The sequence below is a fragment of the Accipiter gentilis genome, chromosome 11 (assembly GCF_929443795.1).
Source record: "Accipiter gentilis chromosome 11, bAccGen1.1, whole genome shotgun sequence".
Taxonomy (NCBI): Eukaryota; Metazoa; Chordata; class Aves; order Accipitriformes; family Accipitridae; genus Astur; species Astur gentilis.
Window position 1 is genome coordinate 4343926 of NC_064890.1, and position 25735 is coordinate 4369660.

General features: G+C 48.7%; 1 protein-coding gene across 33 annotated transcripts in view; it reads left to right on the top strand.

Moving 5' to 3' along the window:
• Nucleotides 1-25735, top strand: part of LOC126044551 (endonuclease domain-containing 1 protein-like) — a 175487-nt gene that overhangs the window by 131915 nt on the left and 17837 nt on the right. For 26 of the 33 annotated variants that reach the window (XM_049814349.1, XM_049814377.1, XM_049814379.1 and 23 more), the window contains 6 exons: nt 7181-7327; nt 7566-7862; nt 9345-9508; nt 12911-13029; nt 14100-14806; nt 21142-22966. The gene's annotated coding sequence lies outside the window, so the exon portion shown is untranslated. The remainder of the gene's footprint in view (nt 1-7180; nt 7328-7565; nt 7863-9344; nt 9509-12910; nt 13030-14099; nt 14807-21141; nt 22967-25735) is intronic. The other 7 variants (XM_049814360.1, XM_049814357.1, XM_049814353.1 and 4 more) reach the window with 7 other exon arrangements.

Consider the following 25735-nt stretch of genomic DNA (forward strand, 5'->3'; position numbering starts at 1 on the left):
CTAAGTATGAAACAGCAGAGGCTTATGTTGGCAGAGCTTTGCAAGGCTGTAAAACAGACTATTAAAGCTCACAGCAATTTAAAGATGCCAGGAGACCAAATTCTTACTCGTTTGGGTAATCCTAACAAAAATAATGTTATAATTTCTAGATACCTTCTCTCGTGAATCAGATTCAATGAGGGCAGTGAAGCAACTTAGTTAAGCTGCCTATGTACATGAGAGGTTTTTACTTCACATGTGTCATTCAAGCAAGCTGTACTCTTTGCAGAGAGCTGTCCTGTTTTCTGACAACAGTTCATCAAACTGGTGGCTTCTGTTCTCCAGCAGTGCCTGTCAGATGTTGCAGGTGTATTTCCCCTCCAAACGTCCAGAGCTTTTTGGTTCCAGGCATAAAAGCTGGACCAGCTACATGCTCCCAGCTCTGCCATTGAGGAGGCAAGAGGATGTTCTGTATGTTCATACCAATCACTACAGTGGTTACAGACCGTTGCTCAGAAGCTATTCCCATTCAGCTCCTTGAAATTAGAGGCAACAAATTTTTTCCCTATGTCTTTCTTGCCCTTCTCCTCTTGCTTTCCTACAGCAGTCTGTGGTGAGACGTGGCTGCTTGGTCTGCTACCGCGGTTGCTGGGTGTTTTGAGTTCTGTTCTGTGCTGCCTTCTGAGCATCAGGGGCTGTCGCTTCTTAAGGTTTTCTCTCTGGAGAATCTGCTATGGCAGCAGGTGACTTGGCTTCAGTCCTGGGGAGGGGGTGTGTGTCCATAAAACCAGTTTCTCCTTGTGCCAAAGAACGTTTTAATGGCCGCTTCCCATAAAAAGGAGAGGTGAGCCTTGGAATCACGAGGATTTTAGTTCAGTTCAATATTTTGGTGCTAGCAGTTCAGGATTGCTGCCGAGAAGAGATTTTCTTGGACTCTACTTTCCAAAGCAATTAGCCTGTCAAGCCCTACACATTTCTGGCTGGATGCCAGTCTGTAAAGCCTGACTATTGCACTCCTCTGGAGCAGCACAGCCTGGGATGAAGTGGTTGGGAAGGGGCGTCCAACCGCGGTCTGGAGGAGCCAGCATTGGTACAGTTTTCTGAGCGATGCATGGCAGTGCGGAGCACAGATATCACCAGGAAATATAAGGCATTTCTTTTGACTTCCTCATTTCATCAGATATCGTTACATTTGGTACTACCATAACATTATTGCATGTGGGAGCGTTAACGTAAAACCCAGTAGGATTTATTTGTAATTAATGATTTTACTTGGAAGATACTCAGTTGCCACCATGCAGGATGAAATTCTAAAACAGGTTGGCAGTGGTAAAAGTGGTAAGCACAGGTGAGTTAGCCAATCTTTTAATAGCTTCTGGAGGACCACAAAGTGATTTTCTCCGTTAGGTTTTGCCATTATTTAATCTTTAGCCTTGCCTGTCCTTTCTGTGGAACAGACTGGAAGGAGAATGGCCTGATAGTCTCCCAAATAGTTTTTCATTACTGGAAATGCCTTGGGCTGATGGGATTGCCTGCTGAAAGGTGCCAAAATCCTTACAGATGAGAACCTGCTCAAAAATTGCATCTGGGAAAACTTAAATTTCTCAGGAAATTCATGGAAATTATCATGGATTCCCAGGCTTTCAAATAAGCTGTCATGTAGAGACTCTCCTTTATGTTTCCAGTGTGGGAACTGAAATCAGCATTCATGAAGGAACGAGAAACTGCCTCCAGTGCAAGTAAATTTGCAGATTTCACTGTGCAAATCAAAATTCCAGTTGGAGAACTTTTGAGTGAAACAGCAGTGTAAAAAACCACTTTTTAGTTGAGATTAGCCTGGAAATTTTAAGACACTCATGAATAATTTATAAACCAGCCTTCCCACAGATGAGTGGCAGTACCAGAGCATGGCTACGTTTGTCACCGTATTGAGATGTTTTCTGGCAATTGTGGAATTTTTATGGTGTTCTTGTTCATAATGGAGTTGTTGCTTAGCTTTTAATTTCCCAAACGTAAACAGATCTGAGGAAGCAGATCATTAAAAACGTTTGGAAAGGGTGAGCGAAGAGCAAAGTGCTGTCTTCTGAGCAAAGCGTATAAATCACCGGCATCAGAATCAGGCTGCCAGCCCAGAAATGGCATTGGGAGGAATAATCAAAAGATTAAGTTTTAAAATGATGGCAAATCAGAAAGAGTGGAGGGAAGAGCCTGAGAGGTTTGAGAACCTGTCCTGTGCTCTGTTTTCAATTTTAATACTGTGTTTTAACACATACAATTTCAAAATCCGAATCAAATCCGGTTTTCAGTGTGCCATTTAGCTCTGCGGTGTCTGAAGCCGTGGGACCAGTTGACTTCACTCTCTGATGCTCCTGCATTAGCAAGGGCTGGGAACGCTTAAATCCACACAAAGGTTTTTTGAATCAGAGTAACTCTAAAAAAAGAGGCCAGTTTTCAGTTGGCATCGAATCTGCAAAGCTGTTTTCGAAACTAAGTTTGGGTTTGCAGTGTCCTCTGAGCCTTCAAAAGTCGCTTCAATAACCCGTCGCCGCCTCCTGGGAGGAAAGCGGGGGGATCCCTTGGGGTGCAGGGGTGCGTAGGGAGGGTGGAGGTGCTGCAAGTGCTCGGACAAGGGGATAGGTGGGGGCTCGTACCCCCAGCGAGGTGCTCTTTGGCTCCCCTTTCTCTTCCCGAGCCAGCCCACCAGATGTGAGATGCTGCCTTCAGCCCGGGAAGCAGCAGGAGCTGCGTGGTTTGCTTCAACAGGAGAGGCCGTGGGTGGAGAGAAGCTGGCGGGGATCCCAGAAGCCGTTGCGAAGAGGCTGCTCGCGGGGGAGAGGGAACTCGCCACCCACTTCGGATGAAATCATGGAACGGGCAAATTGGAGTAAAGGCTGATGGTGAGGCAAAGAAGGTGTTAGGTCTAAAAAAAGGGGGACGAGAGAGGAAGGATGCTGGACCAGCGAGGAGGGCAGTTCCTGTGCCGGTGGGTTCAGGGAGGATCTGGTTTTCACAGGAGTGCAGTGTGCTTGTAACAGATACGAAGCCAGAGTAAAGGGAGGAATTTGTCACAGGAAGGTTTGCTTTAGCAGCGTAGAAAAGTAGAACCTTGATACCTGACCCATTTGATGGCAATTTATTAATACGCATCTGAATGGGTGTCCTGGTTTCGGCTGGGATAGAGTTAAATTTTCTTCGTAGTAGCTGGTACAGTGTGTTTTGGATTTAGCGTGAGAATAACGCTGATAACACTCTGATGTTTTAGTTGTTGCTAAGGAGCGCTTTACCCAAAGTTAAGGACTTTTCACTTTCCCATGCTCTGCCAGCCAGCAGGTGCACAAGAAGCTGGGAGGGAGCACGGCCAGGAGAGCTGGCCCGAACTAGCCAAGGGGATTCCATACCATGGAACCTCACGCTCAGTATATATAACCTGGGGGGAGTTGGCTGGGAGGGGCGGATCTCTGCTCGGGCATCAGTCAGCAGGTGGTGAGCAATTGCATTGTGCATCACTTGTCTTGAGTTTTATTTCTCTCTCTATTTTTTTTTTTTTTTGTTACATTCCTTTTAATTACAATTATTATTCTATTTTACTTAACTCACAAGTTTTACTTCTTTTTTTTGATTCTTCTCCCCATCCCACTGGGAGCCGGGGGGAATGAGCAAGCTGTTGCTTTCACCATCTAACCTCTAACCAAGCTTGGACCAAGGAAGATGCATTCCTGGAGCAAGGAGAGATAGGTAGAAAAGATCTCCTCTGGAGCTGACTTGTTTAAAACTGTGTTTTTAAGGGCTGCTGGGAAAGAGAGGTTGCCTTGCCGCTTTTCTTACTCAAGAAGTGGGTTACCTGGCCTTTACCAGCTGGACGGGTGCGTTGTCTCCACTAGAGGAGTACTGGTCCTTACCGTACAAAGCAACAAGGAAAAACTCCAGTGTGGCTTCTTGTTGCATTCTGCTCTGAGACTAGACATGACCCAGTGTGAACTCTTAGGAATTTTTTTTCCGTATTATTACCCAATTTACGATAAAAACGCCACTCATGAGAGCAGCTGTTTAATCCCAATGAGACCGCCAGTGTCAAGGTTTTCCACCTGGATTTCTTTCCAGGCTTCTCACTGTAGTTCATCCCGCATCGTTTCTGGAGAGCTTGGGCAGGCGGAGAGCCAGCTGAAGGAGCGGACATGGTCCCCAGCGTGCATCAGTGTGAGGTTTTGTCCAGTGCACCCGCTGGAGACAGCCTGAATCTACTGGTGGGTTTTGTTAGATCCTGTTTGCTGCTGGAAACACAGTTAAGGACATCACTGTCATGGTCTGGCTTTGAGGAACGGGCTTCTCGGCGCTCCTCTGCTCCAGCAAGCAAAAAATGATGTGCAAAACTCCTTCCCCTTGGTCAACTCCAGCGGGTGCAAAGTTGTAACTGTTTGAGAAGAGATACAGCCAAAAAAAAAAAAAAAAAGGAAAAACATTTCCCTAGCTCATTTTCTTTTCCCAGAAAACCAGATGGATGAATCATTATAACAGCAGCTATGACAAGGGACCAGACAACAGACTGAGCCCCAAGCCCAGCCCAGTTGAGGCAAGATGAAAAACTGTCCAAGGATTTACCAGTCCTCCCTCCCACATGTGTTTAAAGGAACAAGGCTCCACAAATAGGGCATGCCGCTCTCATCTGGACTTTAACCTTGCTCTTACATTCCAGCAAGGCCAGCTGTTGCGGAGACCACAATGTAATAAATCCAATAGTACATCAGCAGTGAGGCTCACGTAACGTGATGATGTAGTTGGTGATGATAAAAATCTGAAGCTTCTTGCACCAGAGCTAACAGACTCACTGCTTCGTTTGTGAATACGTGCCAGGCTTTCCTCTGCTAGGAGAGAGTTATTTGCAAGATGTATAGACGTGCTCTTAATATAGTAGAGCAGTACTATGCATAAATCACTTCAAAATATCAGAAGTGACAGGGTTGAAAAAGCATTTAAAAGTTAGGAGACGCCTGTCTTCAGGCTGCCCACATAACCTCTGTGGGTGCGTGTGCTATGGTAAAGTCCCTAATTACATGATTGGTAGTTATTTTTTTCCACAGGACACTGCCCCACTCCATGCACGCGATAGTGGTACTCACTTTGTGAACAGTCATATAGCAGGGGTTGGGTTTTTTTTTTCCTTCTTCGTGCTCATCTCTGCAGCATCCAAGTGCTTTGGCTGAAGCAATTGCTGTGCTGACATCTTTTTTTTAGGTGAGGTTCTACAGTCATTTCTGCTTTACAAACAAGGAGCCGGAGCACAGAGAAATTAAGGTCAGAGAATCTATTAATTGTGGGTGCCCAATTTGAAGTAACCAGTGCAAGATACTCAGGACTCTGTTCAAAGCGCAGATTCCTCTCATGCCTTTCTTTGTTTTCTTCCAGCCCCCTGCTTCGTTTATTGCCCTCTTCCAACTTCTGCCTGTTGGGCACTCCAATTATGAATTTTAAATTCAGATGCTGCTCTTAGGTTTCAAGTGTTTTGATCACTGGCTGAAAAGCTATATCTGAACTCAGCTCTGCGCAGTAAGTGTTCCCTTTTTCTGCAAGGTAAACAAGGAGTCAGGGAAGGTCACTGCAGGTAAAAAGCCACAGGTCTGGGAGGGAGTAACAGGACATCCGTAAAGCCAAAGTACACGTGAGCGATGTGGAGATCTCTTCACCTCTTGTACCTTCCGTGACTTCCACGGACCCCATCACAGAGCGAGGACAACACAAAGAAGCTGCATCTCTAACAGAAAAAACTGCTTTTTACTTCCACAATGGACTCAGTACTCAGGGCTTGGGTCCCTCGCTGCTTCAGCAGAGGGGGCTGTGGAAGAATTGTGTGTAGAGATGGAGAGACCAGACCCCCAGGAGGCATGGGAAGGCAGAGGGAAGCAGGGGTGAACAGTGCTGCCAGATCTACCGAGCATGTGTTTATTGTGTTGGGAATAGCTTGTACTTGTGGGACTTGGTTAAGTGCCAGGAAAACCCTGAGGGTGAGGCTGCACTGCTCCTCATGAGATGTTACCAACCCCCTGGAGCCTTTGGGGACCAGCAGTACTGAACACTGTGTGCTCTCGGCTGCCCCAAGCACGGCCATACCCATCCACAGAAGGACACATGTCCTGGGCTCCCTCCAAGCAGGAGCTCCCAGCACATCCACCTTTTATTTCTGCCTGCAGAGTCCTCTCTCCAGGCAGTCTTTGGGTGATGGCGTCCCGTGTCCCACAGCTGAAAATACCCTCTAGCCTCAGGACTTCACATTTGGCTTTGGCAGAAGAAAGCAATGGGCGGGTGATGTCCCAGGCTGGCACCGGGGAGGATTTGTTTGGCTGTGCTAGCCAGTGGCTTGTGAACATGCAAAGGATATATCCCAAGTGTAGGACAGGAGCAGAGGAGATGAGCACGGCAAGCAGTGAGCCGAGACCTCGGAAGGCCCCTGGGCTGTGGGTTTGAGTAGGAGGGAGCCGAGAAGGACTTGGGGGCAGAAGGAATGGTGAGTCACTGTGGAGTAATGCCTGGATGGCTCCGAAGGGGACCTCGCACACATCTGTCCTGGCTTTTCCTGCTGCCTCAGGGGATTCCTGCGCTCCTCCTTGCTGCTGTTTTCACCTCTGGAGCTCTGCGTCGCTGTTGCTGTTGGAAACATCGTTATTTCATAAGCAGGCACGCAGGAGAGCTCAGGTCTGCGGACACAACACGAAAGCAGCTTGAGGACACTCAGAAGGAGGAAAACCAGTTATTTTTAATCAAACTCGCATAGAAATGTTGGGTCAAAGGAACATCTCAAATCCAACCTCCCACTCAGAGTGGGACTGTAGCCAGGCTGTCAGCCGTGACTTAGTCTAGCCAGGTCCTAAAACCCCCAAGGATGGAGGGTGCACCAGCTCGGAGGGTCTCTGTCGCAGGACAGCAGTACCTCGCAGCGAGAGCCTTTCCTGCATCCATCCCGAGCCTCCCGAGCCCCAGTTCGCAGCCGATGCTTTTTGTTACAGTCTGGTGTAACGGAGAGGAGTTTGGCTGTGTCTCCGTGGCCACCCTTGAGTATTTGTAGCCAGCTCTTAGCTCACCCGTCAGCTTCCCTGGGACTGCTCAGGGTTTTCTCCTCGCTATTCGCACCCCTTGGTTGTCGAAAAGCATAGAAACCCACCACAGCAGCTCCCTCCTTTCAAACCCCACTCTGCTCTCTCAAAACCAGGGCAGCAGCCAGAGCATCCATGGGCACACCTGCGGAGTTGAGTCACCCCACTGCGAGCATCTCCCGTGGGACTCGGCCCCGTCTCCCATGCTGGTGGCTTTCTGCACATGTGGAGGAGTCCAGACAGCAGCTTCCACTGCTTTCCAGGTCAGACACCTCCAGACTGCTGAATTGGGGTGATGTGAAGACCTGGAGGGGGGCAACTGTAGTCCAGGTGCTGTGGTAGACCCAGCCCCATCCAGGAGAGAGCATCCAGAATATCATACCCTGCCCTCACCACTGGGTTTGGGACGGTGGCACCGGGGCTGGGCCAGGGAAGGGAGTTGGAAACACCACTCGCATTATTTCTAGAAAGCATCCTACATCCCAGTTTATTCATATGCAGTTTTGCAGGGGTACATCTGATCCAGGCAGTCCCCAGCCCTGGTTCAACCCACTGGCGTGTTCGTGGGCAAGCAGCGACAGGCCACAAGTAAATTCCCACCGATGTCCTCGTGGTGACACTGCACGTAGCATAAAATCCCCAGTATCGCTGTGGCCTTTCTTTTTTTGACCAAGTTTGGTGCAACCTTAATACGTGAAGCATCGGGATGAAAAACGAGTACGAAGCTGTAAATCAGCAGCAACAACTTCACAGTCATCGCCATCGACACCAAGGGAAAAGAGCTGTCTGGAAGGAGAGGTAATGGGGAGTGCGTTGGCGGTCCTTCATCTGACCCTTTCCTCCGTGCTTCATGCTAGCAATGTAATTATTGCTTATTATTTTTTTCACTTTTAATTTCACAATGAATATGAACAGGGCCAGCCCAGATGCAAATAGGTACGCAGTCACTTCTGCAGGGACCCCAGGGGAGGCTCCAAATGTCCCAGACAGAGTCACCACCAGTCCCCAGGACCCCTGTCCAGGGGCCGGGAGGGCACGGAGGGGTAACAAGTCAGAGCTGCCTATTAAAAAAAGGCCCCAGTGTCTTGGTTTGGCTAGGATAGAAAAATAAAAGTTAATGCTGCAACCTAGTGGAGAAAAACCAGCCGCGCAGGTTAAAGGCAGAGCTAATTCAGGCTTGGGGAAAGCAGAAGGTGATGTAATTTGTGCCTTGTAGCACAGGCTGGTGGAGACCGGACCACAGCAAGCTGAGGTGGTGCAGCTTATTTCTAGGGGATTCCAAATTTGAGAGCATGCTCTGTAACATATTCAGGTTTCTAGAAGGTGCGTGGCTTAGCCCTAAATGATACTCTCATGAAAAGGCTGTAAACATCCTCGTGGCCCACGTTAAACCTAGTACAGCATGAATGTGACTGCAAACGGGGTGCAAAAGGGTCTGCTGCTGGCGGTATCCTCTTGGGATCGAATCTGTGCTCCCAGCCATTTTGTACAGCCCCAGAAGGAACTGAAATCACAACAGAGCCTGTTTGCTGGGCTAAATTGGGGGGGGGGGGGAAGTCCTTGGTGTGGGTGAGAAGAATTGCCTGGTGCCTGCAGCTGTGTAAACCTGAGCTTTGCAGAGCTGCAAAACTGAGGTGGTGGCGTGGGCTGGGACTAGCTCTGAGGCTGGAGCACCTGGACCTGGGAAGTGGAAAATCACCAAAACACATAGGGTTTGGGTCAATAATCATCCAAATGGGAGGCACAAGCACCACCCAAGCTAAGGGCTAGCGTGAGTGAATGCCAAACCAGGGCAGGGAGAGCATGTCGTGAGAGGCACAGGGATGCTGTGCCCAGGCTTGGGGTCCACACTACAAAAAGGAGGTTGGAAAATGGGAAGGATTTCAAATGAGAGCCCCAAGAGTGAGGAAAAGTTGGAAAAACAACTCTCAGAGGGGTAAGCCTGAGTTCAGTGTGTTACCCGAGTGAGGAGGGGCGATCTCTGCCCACCACCGCCGAGTTCCATGTCCAAGGGACCCCAGTCCTGGACTTGGTTCCCGTGGGTGGGTGGCCTGGAGAGCACCCAGTGACTAAACTCCTCTGCTGAGACCCTGCATGAGTTTGTACATCTAGGAAGGTTTGACATGGGGGAAGGATCAGGGGGAGCTCCCTAGCGCGGCCCGGGACATGGCCTGCCTGGCCAGCATCACCCTCGCGCTGAGGGCATCTGCAGAACTGAGACGCCTCTGGGATTAAATAACAGCTGAACTGGGGATTTACAGACCCACGTTTTGGCTTTAGGCGCTGCAGTTGGCATCAAGCTGCCTAAATCCTCCCCACACATCTCCATGACTGCACTGGTTTCACTGACTCACGGACAGCAGCTCTTTTGGATCTAGTGGGGACCTGAGCCCAATGGTCAAAGCCACCCTGGCACCCAGGAGACCTTGTGCATGCAGTGACAGGTCAGTTAAATCACAGCTACTGACTTTGATCCCTTCCAAACACAGAGGAGACAAGGGAAAGAATAAAAATGGAAAGGGAGGCTATTGAGTGCTAATCCATGGGTGAATGCTTGCAGATGGGCTTGAACGCTTTCTCCTGTGTGCTCAGCCTGGATCAGGAAACCAGTGGCAGCCCTTAAACCTGGTACCTAGAGGCTGATGGCACCTGACCCTGAAGCCCTGCTCACCCCACATCTCCTGCTTCCAGATTGTTGCTGTGCAAAACCTGCCCCATATTGCTGCTGCCCTCTGGCTTGTGTTTATCATCGGTGGGGCACACTCGGCTCATTAAAAAGTAGCCAAGGATTGCACAGAGGAGAAAGCAGGGAAAGGATGAAGGAGTATGGTCAGGAGTAGGAGCAAGAGGAAAGTGAGGAGGAGGAGAGATGCAGCACTGGGGGAGCAGAGAGAAACACACCAGCTTGAGGCAGCTGCAAGGAGCCCGACAGCTGGAAGCCAAAAATAAACCTCAACGGTGAATCAATTTGCTCTGAGGAACGGGTAAATCGGCGAAAGCAGCAACAAAGGGGAGAGGACAGGGCAGCCAATGAACAGAATATGCAGGAAAATCCACAGAGCAATGAATCACCTCCCTGAAAAGCCCCTTTTCCCGAAACAAGGCAGTGATGAAGCAGAAAATTAAGCGGAGACAGAAACAATCAATTATGTGGCAACGGGAAGTCGTCTCCTGCTGAATAAATACGCAGAAGTGGCCGACCAAAAGGCAGGGAGTCAATCTGAGCAAGCAGATAAATCACTGGTGAGCAAACTGTGGCAGTGGGGCCCGGCTACGAGAGGCACCAGGAGCAATGATTCATGAATGTGTCCACCAGGCAAAGGTGCTGCAGGGCTGCCATGGGGACATGGAGCATCTGGAGATGCTCCCTCCAGATCTGGCTGCCTGTCCCCAAGTGATGGGAGGACAAGGATTTTCAGGCAAGGAAAAGTGGGCTGCAAGTGTTGAGCTACCCTGGGCAGAGGAGGTGATGGTGGGCACCGCCATGTGATGGGTGGTGGGTCCCAGGGACCAGGATACAAAGGCCCCTACGCTCCAAAAAACATTTTGGGGGGATGGGATGAGGCATGCTTGGAGCATCACAGAGCCAATTGACATTGGGATCATGGTTTGGGTGATGAAACAACCTTGGAGGATGGCTGAAATCTAATAGAAAGTACATTCAAAGCTCCTTGAGGAGCAGTCTAGATGTTACGGCTGTGAATATGTGATGTACAGTGATGAGGAGAGCCTAGAAAAATTGTGGAGAGAAGCAGGTTTCTTGAGGAAAATGCTTCATGCACAGAAGCTTTGGGGTAAAAAAATCTATAGAGACACATTGCAGAGATTGCGTCTTGCAGAAAGCGTGGATTTATTATTAGGACATGGCTGCTTTTGGTCACCATAGGAGACACCTTATGTAGAGAAGCCAAAAGACCAATAACCCATGATTTGGGAATGAGTTTGGGGTGTTCTATCAAAAAAGAAGGAACTTGGGAATGCTGCTTCCCAGCTGAGTGCTCCAGCCACTACACTGGAGTCGAGCTCTGTCCCTGCTTCATCGTAACCCTTCTCCTCGTAGCTGCTCCATGATGCCGTTTTAGGAAAAGGACTATGGGCATAAATGGTTGAAGGACTTTGTTTGGAGGTGGGCTCATATGTATGTGTGAAGGGGTCACATCTCCCACCAACTGACCCCCGTGCAGCCCCTCTCAAAATCGGTGTTTCCCAGTTCACCCTCCCCAGGGGACACAACCATCCCAGCACTGTGCTGGGGGAGAGACTGCCCGTGAACAGGCATGGGCAGAGGGCACGGACAGAGAAATTAAGATTATTCATGTGGACACAGAAGCCTTCATGGCAAGCTCTACACAACTCAATTGGGGATGGAGATGCTCCCACCCCACATCCTTGGGGCATCCAGTGAGGGCTCCAAGCCCAAGGGCCACATCTCCAGAGGCCAAAGGGAAGAGCAGTGGTCTCTGCAGATGGAGGAGCTGTGCCACAGTCTTCGCTTTTGCTGATGTGAGGCCACGTTGTCACTAGAGGGAAGCAGAACCATGTTCACGGAGCCGGTCTGGCACTGCTGGCATCACCAGAGCGGCTCTGGGCCGGCAGCTTGGGAACAGTGGGCAGAAGCACTTGCCCAGACCATCTTTGACTGCTGGAGAAAGGGAACACCTTCCTCACCTTGGGCTGGGCAGAGCTCCAGCAAAGGGTGGTGGATAAAAGCCACAGGGAAAGGGAGCAGCTGAAGTGACATGCTGGGCCACATCGACCAGTTATTGGTCTTCAGGGGCATGTCTGGGTCCCATGTCTCCTCTCCGCAGTGCCTCTCACTGGCGGTGAGCAGGCAGTGGCGCTGGGGGCTGAAGGGGGGTTCAAGGACACCCCATAATGCAGGATCGTGGCCAACATGGTTGGCTGGGGACTTTGAGCACTGTTGGCTCTGCAGAGATGCTGCATGAGGCTCTTGGGGACAGCGCGTTCATCAGGTGGAACGTCACAGAGCGTAACCCTCCTGGGGTGGGTTAACCAGAGGGACTGGGTGTTTGAGGACAAGGGTAGGGGGCGAGGGAGGCACAAGGTGGCAGGAGGGGACAGGGTCCCGAATTGCCCTCGGAGGGATGGCCCTGGAGTCTGTGCTCGGCATCGGTGGTGCTGCCAGTGAGTGCACCCCGGGGAGAGTGCAGGACATGCTCATGGAAACCACCACCCATGAAGGAGGCTGGTCTGGAAACCAGTTGCTCTGGGACCTGGAGATTTTCTTCTCTATGAAGACAAGCAGCCAAAAAAATGATTTCCTCCTTCGGCCCTGGAGACGCGGAGGATTCCCCTCTTCTCCCTGTGTACTGGGCTTGTCTCCACTTACATGCTGAGTTCTCCCATGGGGCTGGCTTGGCCACAGCCCACCTTTAAGCCCATCCACATCTCTGGGGAAGGCTCCCCCCAGGCGTTCGTCAGCTGCAGATCAGGATAATTTCCCAGCATGTTTGGAAAGAAATACATCCTGCAAATTTCTCCTGTTGTCTACTGCTTCTGAGAGGTTTTTGACACAAAGTCAACCTATTCACCAGCAGCTGCCAGGAGTTTATTTCAATAACAAATCTTGCCACCGGTGCTCTGCCCGTGTCAGTACAAGCGTCAATCATTGTAGTTCTCCCATAGCAGGTCATGCAGCTGGGAAATGCCAGGGCATGCTGGTTTGGCCAACGCACGGCTACAGCTCTCTGCCAGCCTGACAGAATAGAGGTGAATTCGCTGTTTTTCTCAATCCCATCTCTCCTGTGGAGAAATTTCAGGGCATTTTATTAGTTAAACCATGCCAGACGGCTCGGTCACAGGAAATTGCAATGATCCCTTTGCAGGAGGCAGGGCAGAAGGATGCACGTGGCGCCTCTGGGCTTCTGGGGGAAGGCAGGGCATCAGCAGAAGACACAAGATGACAATCAAATCAGCTTGGATGATCAGAAATGGTGTTTCTCAGGTAATGGAAAGAGCACACTTCCTCTGGTCCCAGCACGTCGCACAGCAGCCATTGCCAGGGCTGCGTAAGCCGTGGGGCACAGCTGTGGATGCATCTTGAGGGCATCTCCGTGGGGAGCCACCAGCAAGATTATTCCCATGTACCGTTGGTTCCCATGCTGTTGGGTTAAGTACTCAACAGGAATCTTTAACAACAGAAACCCTAATTCTGTCATGCTGAGAAAAAATAATTGTGGTGTGGGGTTTTATGCTTCCAGATCTTTCTCTTGCTGGTTAGCGTCAGAGCCACACTGCTGGTGTTTGCTCAGCTTGTTATTTGGTGCAGAAAACAAAGCAGAGCCGTGCAGCGCTGGGGTCAGGGGCTTGGTGGTTATTCCTTGGCCTGGAGGTGGTGATGCCACGGGTGGGGAGAGCTGGAAGACAGCCCAGGCACTTTTAGCCCAAAGCGATGAATTTGCATCGCAGACACCCAAACTGGTCCTTTCTGCTGGCACTTTCAAATGTGTGGCCAAAGTAGAGATAGTTGGGAGAGCAGCAAAGCTATGAGCGTGGAGGGGAAGGAGCATCACCAGCAAAGGGGGTGTGATAGCAGGTTCATGGTACATAAAACATCATTACAATGAAGAAATAGGTTGGTTTGACTGCTATTAAATGCTGTTTTGAAAACAAGAGATAAATGTTAGCTGTTGTTAGATCTTTAGCTCAACAGCTAAAAATTACTGCCAGCAGTAGTAATTTGGGTAAGGAAGGAGAGACATTTAGGCAAAATGACTCACCCAGGAGGACAGAGAAGAGGCAAAAAAATGACTGCAAGAAAAAAATAGTGTTGTATTTTGTTTTTGAGAAGTGGAGGTCCTTATAACTCTGGAGGGTATTATTGTCCACTGGAGCAGCAGCAGGCCAGATTACAGGCACAAAAAAAGGATGTGATATTGCGATGGCTCCAATGGTGACTGTAAAGTAAGAACAAGAAGTGCTAATGAATGCCTTGTTTTTAAAAGGAACTTTCTTTTCTCCCCATTAGTGAGAACTTCCTGCAGCAAAAACAAGTGCGGCTGCTATTTTTTTCAGAGGCGTCTGAACCCTTTTGCTCTTTGAGAACGAGCAGGTCGAAAACTGGTTCCTGCAGTACCGTACTGTACTGACAAACTCCTGTACAGAGGGGCACATCGCAAGGGCTGCTTCATCCTGGCTTTCTACTCCAATGTAAGAGCCCTCTTGGTCCACCCTGATATGGGAAGGGTTGGCTGCAGGCAATGGGAGGGACAAAGACCTGCTAAGCGGGTAGCTCCACACTTCACGTAAATTCAGGAAAGGCCACGTGGGTGTGTTTTGCCTACATACAGGTGTCTCGTGCCATTTTAGATGTCCGTGGCCTCCATCTGCCAGTAGAGAAGGACATGAGTTTCCGTACAACCTGTGTTGTATCTGCTGGGCTTGTCTGGACTTCTCAGATGCCCTGAAGCCCCTCAGGTAACTCCAAACACCTGCGTGTGGTCAGCTGTGCCATTCCATTTTTCCAGCTGAATCACATCCCCTGACCAGATCTTCTCTGGCCATGGTGGGAACTCAGACACTTGGCTTATATGGAGACACCTACGTATGGACACACAGCGGGTTTTGATCCCCAGCTGAGTCCCAACCTCATTGCCTTTATTCATGAGGAAAGTTGTTTTCTTTCAGACAACCAACCTTCTAATTGCTGCACCTCCATCTCCTTTGCTCCAGTACAGATGTTCTCCTTTCCCATTCTCCGTCCTCTTCTCCTTGAAGTCCAGGTACCATGTGGATGTTTGTGGTGTTTGTAGAAGCCAAATCACAAAATAAAACCATCCTCCTGGTTCCCACAGTAGCTCAGTAACTGTGATCCTCCCCAAAGGGGAGTCCTCTCAGGTGGGGACGCTGCTCCATGAAGTTGCCCTTGGGGCAGGTAGAAGGAACCACAGGAGCATTGATCTCCGGTGCTAGTGCTTTAACATGGCACTCAGGCACCACGTATGGAGTCCATGGATTTTGACTGGATGGGAAAGTAAGTTTTGAGACTCATCTTTCTGCACCAAGCAAAAAATACCCGAAAACCAATCAAGCCTCAGCAAAGGACAGGTTTGTGTTGCCCGTAACACCGTAAATGGTTACATGCAACATGTTTGAGGCATGTTCTGCTGCTCCCAAAAGGAAAGAACATCTTCAACCCCCAATCTGACATGAGGTCTGACCCCACACCTGGGCCTGACCTTATTTAGCCAAAATCTGCAAAACAGGCGGTTAGAGGGAGAATGACCTGCAAATATGCCAGACCCCTGGTTATCCAACACTAGCTCTCCCAGTCCCTCTCACACTCAGCTGGTGGGCGGCATTTGATCCCATCAACAACAGCCCTCCAGCTCTTGGAGGTCCTTCTGCGTTTATATTCTACAGCCAGAAGAATCATGCACTGATGCCACCTCATCTTCATATGCTTTACTCCCACCCCTGCTCACCCCATGCAGCTTTCTTCAGGCTTTATGGAGCAGATGTTTCAAGAGCTGGATGGGAAGAGATCAGAATAAGGAGGGTATGATCAGATTTTTTTTCCAAGTGCCTGGAAGCCTTCACCAGCGGGAGAGCAGAGGCTGCAGGCAGGAGCAGAAGGGGGGAAAGATGAGCTGGAGAAGAAACAAACAAGCTTTAAATCAAGGCCTAGAAAGAACAAATTGGTGCTTATGGTTCCTACCAAATCTTGAAGTGTCACACAGTGGAAATGAATGCCATATAATGCCATGACAACAGATGCCTCCTGTACCCCAGCTGGCTTCATGTCTCCCTGTAGCTGGAGCTCTCAGTAAAGTTTAAAACAAATTGCAATTGGTCTTAAAAGCCAGGTAGACCAGCTCCCTCACTATATATTGGCCGTGTCGCTGGCCACCTACTCCTGCCAGGGTTATGGACCCTGGCTCAGGCCAGCAGAGTTGATACAGAGAATTCTTCAGTCGGCTTGAATTTATCCTAGTGACAGAGCACAGCATTTGGATGTTAACACGCCCTCTGCACCCACAAGCCCTGGGACTAGTTCTCTGGTTTTATGTTGCCTCTGGAGCTGGTCTCCCATGGCATTACCCCAGGAATATCTGAAAATGGTTCATTGAGGGGTTGGACCAGATGACCTCCAGAGGTCCCTTCCAATCTCAGCCATTCTGTGAATCTAAGAGACAGAGGTTGACTAGCTGTCCCTGTCAGTTCCTGCATCGACTTATTTGGGTTTGCCACTCATCTGCTCATCTTGTTTGGTTGACTGTTTTCTTTTTTTCTTTAACAAGGTTTCTGGGCTTCTGTTAGCAGCAGAACAAAATGTCCTGCCTTCACATGTTCAGCTCCACTGTTTTGTTTCGTTGCTGGGACCCCAGTTTGCAGCAGCAGCTCTGAATTGAAGAGCGAGCATGCTTTAATCCAAGCAATGAAATGTAAATGAGGTTCATTTTACAGACAGCTGTAAGAGCTGGCTGCAGGAATGCTTTTTTTTTTTATCCTCTGCTTTCTGTCAGGATGCCTGGGTCTTGTTCCTACCCTTGACTCCTGTTATCCAGGGCTGAGCAGGAGGATCTTGCAGGGGTGAGAAGATGTGAAAATTCAGCCAGAACTGTGCTGATTGACCTAGTGCTAGATAGCTCCACTTGGACACCAAGTCTGCTCAGACATCATTTTTACCTGGGGGAAAAAGCAAGGAAAATTAATCCAACAGGTCATTTAAGGTTGGACTCGATGATCTTAAAGGCCTTTTCCAACCTAAATGAATCTGTGATTTTTCAGGTGAAGAGCTGCAGTTGATGCTCTTTGATGCACAGTGCTCATTTGTGCTGGTAACTGCAGCTAAGGTTCTTTCGATTTAAACACATAACATATAGCCTAGAAGAAACCTACAGACACCCATTCCTATGGACTATCGTGGACAACCAGACCCAGACCCTGCCCTGGCCCCAGCAAACCCAGGTATCCCTTGTACCTCCAGAGATCACTGTGGGGACCAGAGGGATGCAGTGATGAGAAAGCCGCAGCTTGCAAGGGACGAAACTCAAAGGCAGGCATCCAACTAGCCCTTCTTCTCTGCCAGGTCCTTATTAAAAGAAGCAAAGGGTATTTCTGGCCAGAGAGGTGTTTGGAGGGGAGATAACTCTTTGGGGTTTCTCGGTGGACCTAGCTGGTGAGAGCTGCTGTAGGTGTTGGCTGCTCATAGGTTTCCCCGGCACAGGTGCTGCTGCAGGAGAAAGCTGCTACCAGGGAACGATGGAAAATAATGCTCAGCATGCCGGGTGTGCTGCAGGGGTAACACGTGCCTGCCAGTTCATTTTTGGTCTCCAGGAAATAGAGCTTTTTATCTGCTCCCCCCAGATCTCCCCATAGGGCTTCACCCACCCCATGCCCTGATAAAATTGAGCACTGCTTCTTTCTCTCTCTGATGGTATTCCCTCAAAGGGACAGAATTGCACTGAGGTTCTTCCCAAGAGGGATTAGGGACTTGGAACAGCCTGGCAAAGCACCCTCCTGCCTTCACCCCACACCAAGCAGGGCTCTGCCTAGTAGGAGGTAGGTGGGCACGATGCCCGGGAGCTGCTCGCTCAGTGCCAGCACTGGGCAGATCAGAACAGCTTACCGAGGCACCATGCTGCTCCCATCCCCTGACTGCACTGGGGCGTCTGTTTAAAAGGAGAATTTGCTGTTCTTTCGCATTCAGGGGTAAGAAACAGTCGTGTGACCTTCTCGGCTTCTGCTTTTTACTTTCTCATCGTAAGCGTCCGTGCCGATGAACCCACACGCTCCCAGTCAGCAAGTTTCCCATGCGTGACGAAAGTTCTTTCTAGCTCAGAAAACACGGGGAAAACTTCCCTCCACTTCCCATCCATGGCCAATATTTTCTCTGGGGAGTTGTGTCGCCTGTTGAACATGCAAGAGTTCAAGTATTCAGAGTGCGAATCCTTCTGAGGCGGTGCTGCAGGGACAGTGTGTTTGACAAATACTATTTATCAAAAGTCACCCTCTTCCCCTGTACACAAGTGAGCCTGCCAAGCGAGCCCAGCTATCACAGACCTTTGTCACAGCCTTGAGCGAGCAACTGCATGCATGTAAGATGTTAGTCATGTCTTTGTGTTTTGCACAGAAACATATCTCTCCTTTCACAGTGCAAGAAGCCTCTGAAAATTCCCCTGGGTGCTGAGTTGCAACGTGGTGTCACATCAGTCGGTCAGTGACCCCTGTCTCCGTTATGGTGCTGTAATAACTGGAGGTCATCGGCTTTGTAGCCCACTTTGGGAATGACCAGCTTATGAGGGATTTAGGGGACTGAATTACAAACCCCTTCTCCTCCTCCTTGGACAGACCCTGTTTGTGTGGGCTCCCACCGTGAAATGGTGCTTGAGGCTGCTGGTGGTGCTTCGGGGATAATTTCTAGGCATGTCTGTAGAAAATGAAGTCTCCGAGGCTGTGCCCCATCCTCCTCCTCCCTGGGCAAGATGTGGACCATGCGGAGAGGAGCTTCCTTTCCTCAAAAAGACATGCATGAGCAGTGTCTCTCTTCTGGGAAGAAGAAGAGAAAATAAACCCTCGTTCCCCTTTGTGCTTTCCAGGAATCAGAAAAGGAATGAGTCCCTTTCTTCTGCCTCCACCCCAGAAGTGGGGGATCAGCAGCCTGAATCCCCATGCCTGGGGCCGCTGGGAAAATCCTCCCAGCAGCAGCAGCTCAGCCCTAGTCACACGAATACCTCTGCATCACCCCATGTGAAGATGACTTACACCCTCTGCCCAGCAAGTGATTTGCAACCATACGTTTCCCCCACCCCTGAGTGAGAAACCACCTAACACAGATGCAGTAGTTTCCCTTTCACACGCTCCAGTCCCTGCAGAGCTTTGTGGTTCTCTCCCTTCTGCTCCTCTGTGAGGCTTTGGTCTTCAAATCTCAGCATCTCCTGAACGTCACCTCCATCGTGCACGTGCTCGCCCCTGTCCCTGTTCAGGAACTGCCATTTCTTGCAACCTTTCTGGGTTTGAAGGTCAAATACCAGCAGGAATGCACAAGCGTGGTTACACTCAAAGGCTGCACAGCGTGTCCTACAACATTATGTTACCCACTGCCCACGTGGAGTCAGGGATAATTCAGGGAGTATAGTGGTTGCATGGGGACACCTAAGCTGTGAGCTTGCCTTCATTTTAATCCACCCTTTCACCATTGCCATTTTTCAGTACTTTCAAGTGTGGGGGGAAATAACTGTTGGCCCACACATAATCTCCTGAGCTATTCCATCCTGTGTGCTGGAGGAAAGCTTTTTCTCCCAATGGCTGGGTCTTTAGGACTCTGCTTTTGTTCATCCACCCTTATCTCCTCCTCCACAACCTCCTTCCTGAAGGTCTTCCCTGTGGTTTTTGCACCACCTATGTTGCTGCTTTGTTTCCTCAAAACGTTGACAAAGTGCAACCACTGCCTGATCGTCTTCCTCAATAGTTGTCCCAAACCCACAGCTGTCCTTCTTCCCCATTCATGCCCTCCATGAACGTTTGTCCTTTGCCTTTCTCATTACCCCCTTTCATTAAGATGAATTTAAATTGAAACAAGTACCCAGGAAGGAGTTAGAAATTAATGTTGTGCAGTTAAAAGTCTCTTGATTTTTTGGGACTGGGCTCACTCCAGGAAAGGTGGACCCCAAATCTGCTTATGCTGACCCACCACAAAAAGGGGCAGCCATGGTCTGCTAGTCCCATAGACCTTCCACCACTGAAAGACTTAATGCTGGAACTCAAAGGAGAATAATGTAAATAAATTCTGCAGGTCTATCAAGGTAGCTGGTTTAGATTCACAAACTACTCATAAATTGGATGTCACCTGAAGTGCTGCTTTGCTCCCACAAGGTCTATGTTGAAGGGGGGCATTTCTGGCAGGACAGACAGCTGGATGGGAAGGGAATAACATCTGCGGTGCTAACATGGGGACAAGTCAAACCCCTGAGCACAGCCCTGAAAGTCAGTTGGGAGATATGTAGTCAATGACCAAAGCTGGAGGCCAAGGATGACGCACAGCACCCGTGACCTTCTCTCTGCCTAGTGAGAAACAGGGCTCAGAGAAATGGCCTATGTTGGATGTTCCATTCAGGGGAAAGCCAAAAATCACTTTGACTGCAGTAGAGATTTTGTTCAGAGAGAAAAGCCTTCGTTTTCCTTCCATCTTACAGTACAAAGCTGTGCCTGGTAGGAAGCAGGTGGTCTAATGCTTAAAAAATTGCTATTGACACAAGGAAGACGGGAGAACAGACAGGACCACAAGTACCAGCAGAATAAATACCATGCAGATAATGATGGGTTTGAACCTTCTGAAACTATAGATGATCTATATGATCAAGTCACCGCTATCTGCCTATCATGTATATGATACACTACATGAATACATAGCATATAAAAGCATCTCTGTCTATATTGTCTGCTATATATAGATATCTGATACATGAATAAATGTGTTTATATTAATAGTATGTCTAATATAGGAGTAAACATATGGTGAGGTTAAAGATAGTGAGACTGAAGCCAAGGTTGTAGGCAACTGGGACAGGGACCGAGGAAGGGAGGAGGGCAGCACTATGGGGTCCAGGGGACTCAGGAGGGGAAGAGAAGCAGAATAGTAAGATTCAAAGGGAAGGAGAGGAGGCTGGATGGGGACCAAAGGGGAATTTAAATACAGATGAAGGTTTGTGGCTCGTGGTGCTCCTGTGGCTCCCAGGCCTCCTGCAGAGCCTTGACCTCAGCTGGAGAGGAAGAAGGAGGCTGTCTTCCCGTGCTCCCCTCCAGTGCCACTCCGGGCACGTCACTGGGGGGTGCTGAGCTGGGCTCAGGTGCCGATGACACAAGTGTCCAGATTCCCACATCGTAGGGCCTGAAGTCCCCCAGGTACCTCCTGCCTTCTGATGGTCAGGAAACTGCTGTGAGTTTGGTGATGGGCTCTTGGATTGTGGCTCCATTTTCAGGGTGTATTTTGACTGTAAGTGTTGCCATGTCAACCCAGAGCTACTGAATTAGGTGGTTTGACTCCGGACAGCTGCCTAAAAGTGGCCAGCCCCCTTTCATTGGATCCCATTTATTTTCCTCTCCTCCTTTGCAGCAAGAGGAACCCACTGGAGGCCTCTGCAATACAAGGATGGTTTTCCCAGAAACTGTCTCCAGCTGAGACCTCTGCTACCTCCAGATACAGATGCATCTTTTTTAGGTGGCCTAGTCAAATTTTGATGACAGTTGAATCGGTGATTGAAAAGGAGGACTTTAACAGGAGGCATCTACCCGCAAATGGGAGCGTCTTCCTCACCCACTATGGTCTACAGTCTTTTGTGTTCAAAGAAAAGAGATGCGAAAGTGGCACCAGGGACTGGTGTCTCTGGCAGATCCAGACAGTTAAAAGATTGGGTAAAATGAAAGAAGAAAGAAGCCGTGACTCAGAACTGTCCCTCATTGGTGAGTGTTCCCCAGAGGGCTCAGAACAGCAAAAAATGTCTTCATCGCTGCTATTGGGAGAGATGCAAGCGAGCTGAAGGACTTCAGGGAAGACTTGTCTTCGTTTCCCTCAGCTAAAGACCAAATCTACAGGGATGCGATGGCAGCTGCAAAGACATGAAGCTGGAAGACACTGGCGGCGATTAATCTTGCCCTTTTTAACAATTTGGAAGGATGGTGGTCAGAAGCATATCAGATGTTGTTTAATCAGGCAATTGTGGAGCCTTTCACACCTTCAGGGCACATTTTCACTAGTTACTAATTTTCAGGGTAACTGAGCAAGATTCAGTTTTATGACTTAGTGGTGGGAGGAAAACATCTCCAAAAAACTGAGTCATTTGATCTCAGGCACACAGTAAATCAACAGCAAACTCAAGCACAGTCATAAGATTAGAGATAGAGACATATGGCTGACCTCAAAGGTAATCCCATGCATTTCCCAACAAAAACCCCAGAAATAATTATGCTTGTGGTTTACTTGAAGCACGTCCCATAATGGAGACTTCACTATCTTCCCAGAGACCCTGTTCCAGTATCCGGAAAGTTAGAGAAACCTTCCTAATGTCTAACCCAAACTGCAGTGAGTCTTGCTTAGTTTAATCCATGGTTGTCTCATCCAGCATGGATAAGGAGAGCAGAAACCATGTGCGTACCTGAAGGCTGTTGCCCAGCCCCCCCAAAATCTCCTTTATAAAATAATACATTTTTTCAGTTGTTCATCACAAGTTGTGTTTTTCAGAGCAGAGATCTCTCACTCCTGGATTCCTCCTGGCTGACTCATTTTATTGATGTGAGGTGCCCAGAACTCGGTCTGCCACTCTAGCTGAGGCCTTACTGGTGGTAATGTTGGGGATGGCATTTGAATATTTGAGGAAGCTCATGCCAAAATGTCGTATCATGATGCCATTGTGTACTGCACCATGGTGAACTATAGGATTCAGCACCATCACAGCCGGCATCACTCCACCAGATACCAAGAGCCTTAGGCACCAAAACTTCCAGACGAGAGCTGATATCTACAATACCAGTCTTGTGCTCTGCCCTCAAATGGCTGCCCAGGCTGGTATGACCCCACAGTACCTCTGTCTCTATCCGATTCATTCCACTTCTCAGATCTTTATTAACTCTAATGGGTGTGGGGTGGGGATAGCAGTGCAAGATGAAGTGGAACAATTACTTGATATGTCTTGAAGGCTCTCGTACCATGCATATGAATTTCAAGGTGTTTTTTTTTTTTTTCCCCCATAATATTTCTCTAATTTGTTTTGATCTCTTTGAATAATAGTCCCACTCCCCCACATCCTTCAACTCCTTGACTGCTTGGAGCAATCTATGAATTTAATAAGGATACAGTCTCCTCCGTCAGCTGAGCTACCAAGACATTGAACAGGACCTCGGACAGGCTTTGTGGAAACGCGTGGCTACATTCTTCCACTCTGGTATGGACCATGGACCGTTGCAGGCATCTCCCTGGCAGTGCTCTCCAGCGCTTCCCACGTGGAGCCCAGTGCATTGCGTCAGCCTCCAGTCTCTCAAATAATGCCAGGGGAGACATGATGCAAAGTCTTTGCAAAGAGAAGCGATATGAAATCGTCTGCCTCTCGTTTACCCGGAAGGTCTGTTACCAGGTCACAAGAGGAGATCAGACTGGTTTGAGAAAACCTGGTCTTGACAAACTCCTCTCTCCTGTTACTTTCCAGGTGCTTGCAGAAAGTTTGTCTCAGAAGTCATTCCGGAATGAAATGAGGTTCCAGGATCTGTCTTTTCCTCCCAATCCTTTTTTTAAAGATAAGCATGACTTCTCCCCTTTCTTTATATGAAAATATCTTCTCACCCTGCTCAAGTTCCCCAGGACAACTTTGTGCTATTTTTAAGTATCCTGGAAGTGTCCCTGAGACCCAGGCAACTTGAAGGTATCTGTTGCTTCTGGGTACTGAGCAGCATGTAAGAAGGGATCAGTTTTGTGTTATGTTTTGGCCTTTCTGATTTAGTCCCAGCATGCTCAATACAAGGAGGCTCATCTTTTTGAAGCTGACCTAGTTCCTACTTTTCTATATGCTACCTCCTGACGCTGAGGTCAATGAAGAGCTTGAGATTTACTGTATGTGTAATGATGCTTCTTTCCTTAACCTTAGAGAACTTTGTACCTGAGATCTCATTATTGTTTATTTTAAATTGAGAAACAAGTCAAGCATGCAGGCACACTTGTGTTCAGCTACAAGTGTTTGCAAATCTGAATTTCAAAACTCTTCAAAAGAGACACTTTTAAAGAACAAAAATAATGGTTAGTCATAAAATCGTTCACTATGGGAAAGGGCAGATTTGGGGATCTAAAATAAAAAGTGAATCTGTGTGTTATTTCCCCTGTGGCCTGTCTCATGTAAAAAATCTTTTCAATTATGAGACTGCAGAGCTGTCCCGAATCACAGCTTGTAGTACAGGATGGCTGACCATCTCCTCTTTGAAGTGCTGATGCACTGAAGGTTAAACCAAGCTTTCAGCAATTTCAGTCACAAACGCATTTAGGGTTTACAATAGTTAAAAAAAAAAATCCAGTAGCAAGGGCAGCCAATGCAGTTAGGTAATGCAGGTAGGCATGCATTGCCCAGGCATGTGGCGAAGTCTACAATAAGTAAGTTTTTGTGAGTAGATGGGACAGGAAGCTGCCAGGAATGGTGTACTCTGGATTGAACCTTTCTAGAGGCTGGCAATGGTCTAAATGTCCTTTCCATGTCCATCTGCTGTGCTGTTCGGGACACTCCCAAGCTCCCAAGTGTTTTACGTCGGTCATGTCAAGGTAGGGAGGCTGAGGCTGAGGACTTAGGAGTTTGCAGTGGTCCTTCGGCAAGTCCCTGTCAAAGCTAAGATCGGAGCGCAGGAAATCCTGGCTCCCATTCCTGCAGCTGGCGGGGTGTTTTTCACAACAGCAGAGACAAGTCAAAGGACGACCAGGTCTGACATTTCTCATAAAGAATTTCCCCTGTGTTTGCAAGTTAAGCGAACACCGTCGTGTTTTGCCAGCGAAACCCAGTCGCAGTTCAGCTCTTGCTGACTGGACTAGCTCGGTTCAAAGATAAAGAGCTTTTCTGCTTTGGGGTGAGGATCCAAGACGGCTGGCTTGCTGTGCTCGTGTCGGTCCCCAGCCGAAACCAAGGTGCTGCGGTCTCAGTAACTGCAGCGTACGTGGAAGTGCCGCACCGCTTCCCACGCGCGGTAGCTGAACGCGCTCTGGCACACGCCGCGCACAACCCCCTTTCCTGTATCGGGGTTGCCGACGCTGAGCAAGGCAGTTTTGCTTCTCCTAAAAAACAATGACTGAAAAACGTCCCGGCTCTGCTTTCCCTTTTGCAAAGCAGCGCAGAGATGGTGGCTCCCGGGGAAAGTCCCTTCCCCGGCGAGACCCGGTCTCGGTGCCGTGCGGCGGGCAGGCTGTTTTCCTCCTCCTGCGTGACGTTTTCGGAATGCCCTGGATGGAATGGAGTGAAACGCATGTATTAAAAATAGTTGTTGTTTTGGAAAGTAAAACCGGGTTGCCTTGTGTTTGGTTGCTGATGTAGGTTGCTGTGAGCCCGACAGCTTTCAGGCTGGGAAGGTGGGACTTTGAGGGTGGGTTTTGTTCAAGCAGCGTAGTCAGGAAACAAAAAGGTACAGAGTGTTCAGTACCTTGTGTCTGTGTGTTTTGCCCTTGAACATCCCTGGGCAGAAGGTAGATAACAAAATTCTCCATACTGGCTTGCGCACACAACCCCCCCACACACACCCTGTTTATCAATAATGTTATCTAACCTTATTGCAATTAATTGCAATTAATTGCAATAATGAAATGAAAATTATGAATTGCAATGTTTGTAACTTGCACTGAAATTCGTCTTCTACTGGGAAGTCAGTCCATGACTGGTAGAGAAACCAATAAAGCTATAAGTTTTTTCCTGCCATTAGTAAATGTTATTTACTTATCTTCGAGGACAGATTGTTCCTGCAGGCCAATTTGTTTGGATGACTGAGAATAAACAACATGCAGCCTTTTAAAGGCTACCTAGATGAGCTGCCTGAATGGATGCTAAATGAAAATAATTTCGAGCACGAAGGAGTAGTTTGAGAGTAAATAATATCTTTAAGTCTGTTCCTCTATTTTCTCTTCTGAACATTTGAGTGATTTCCAAGAGCAAAAATAAAAGTTCAATATACAGCATGACACGCGGAGAAAG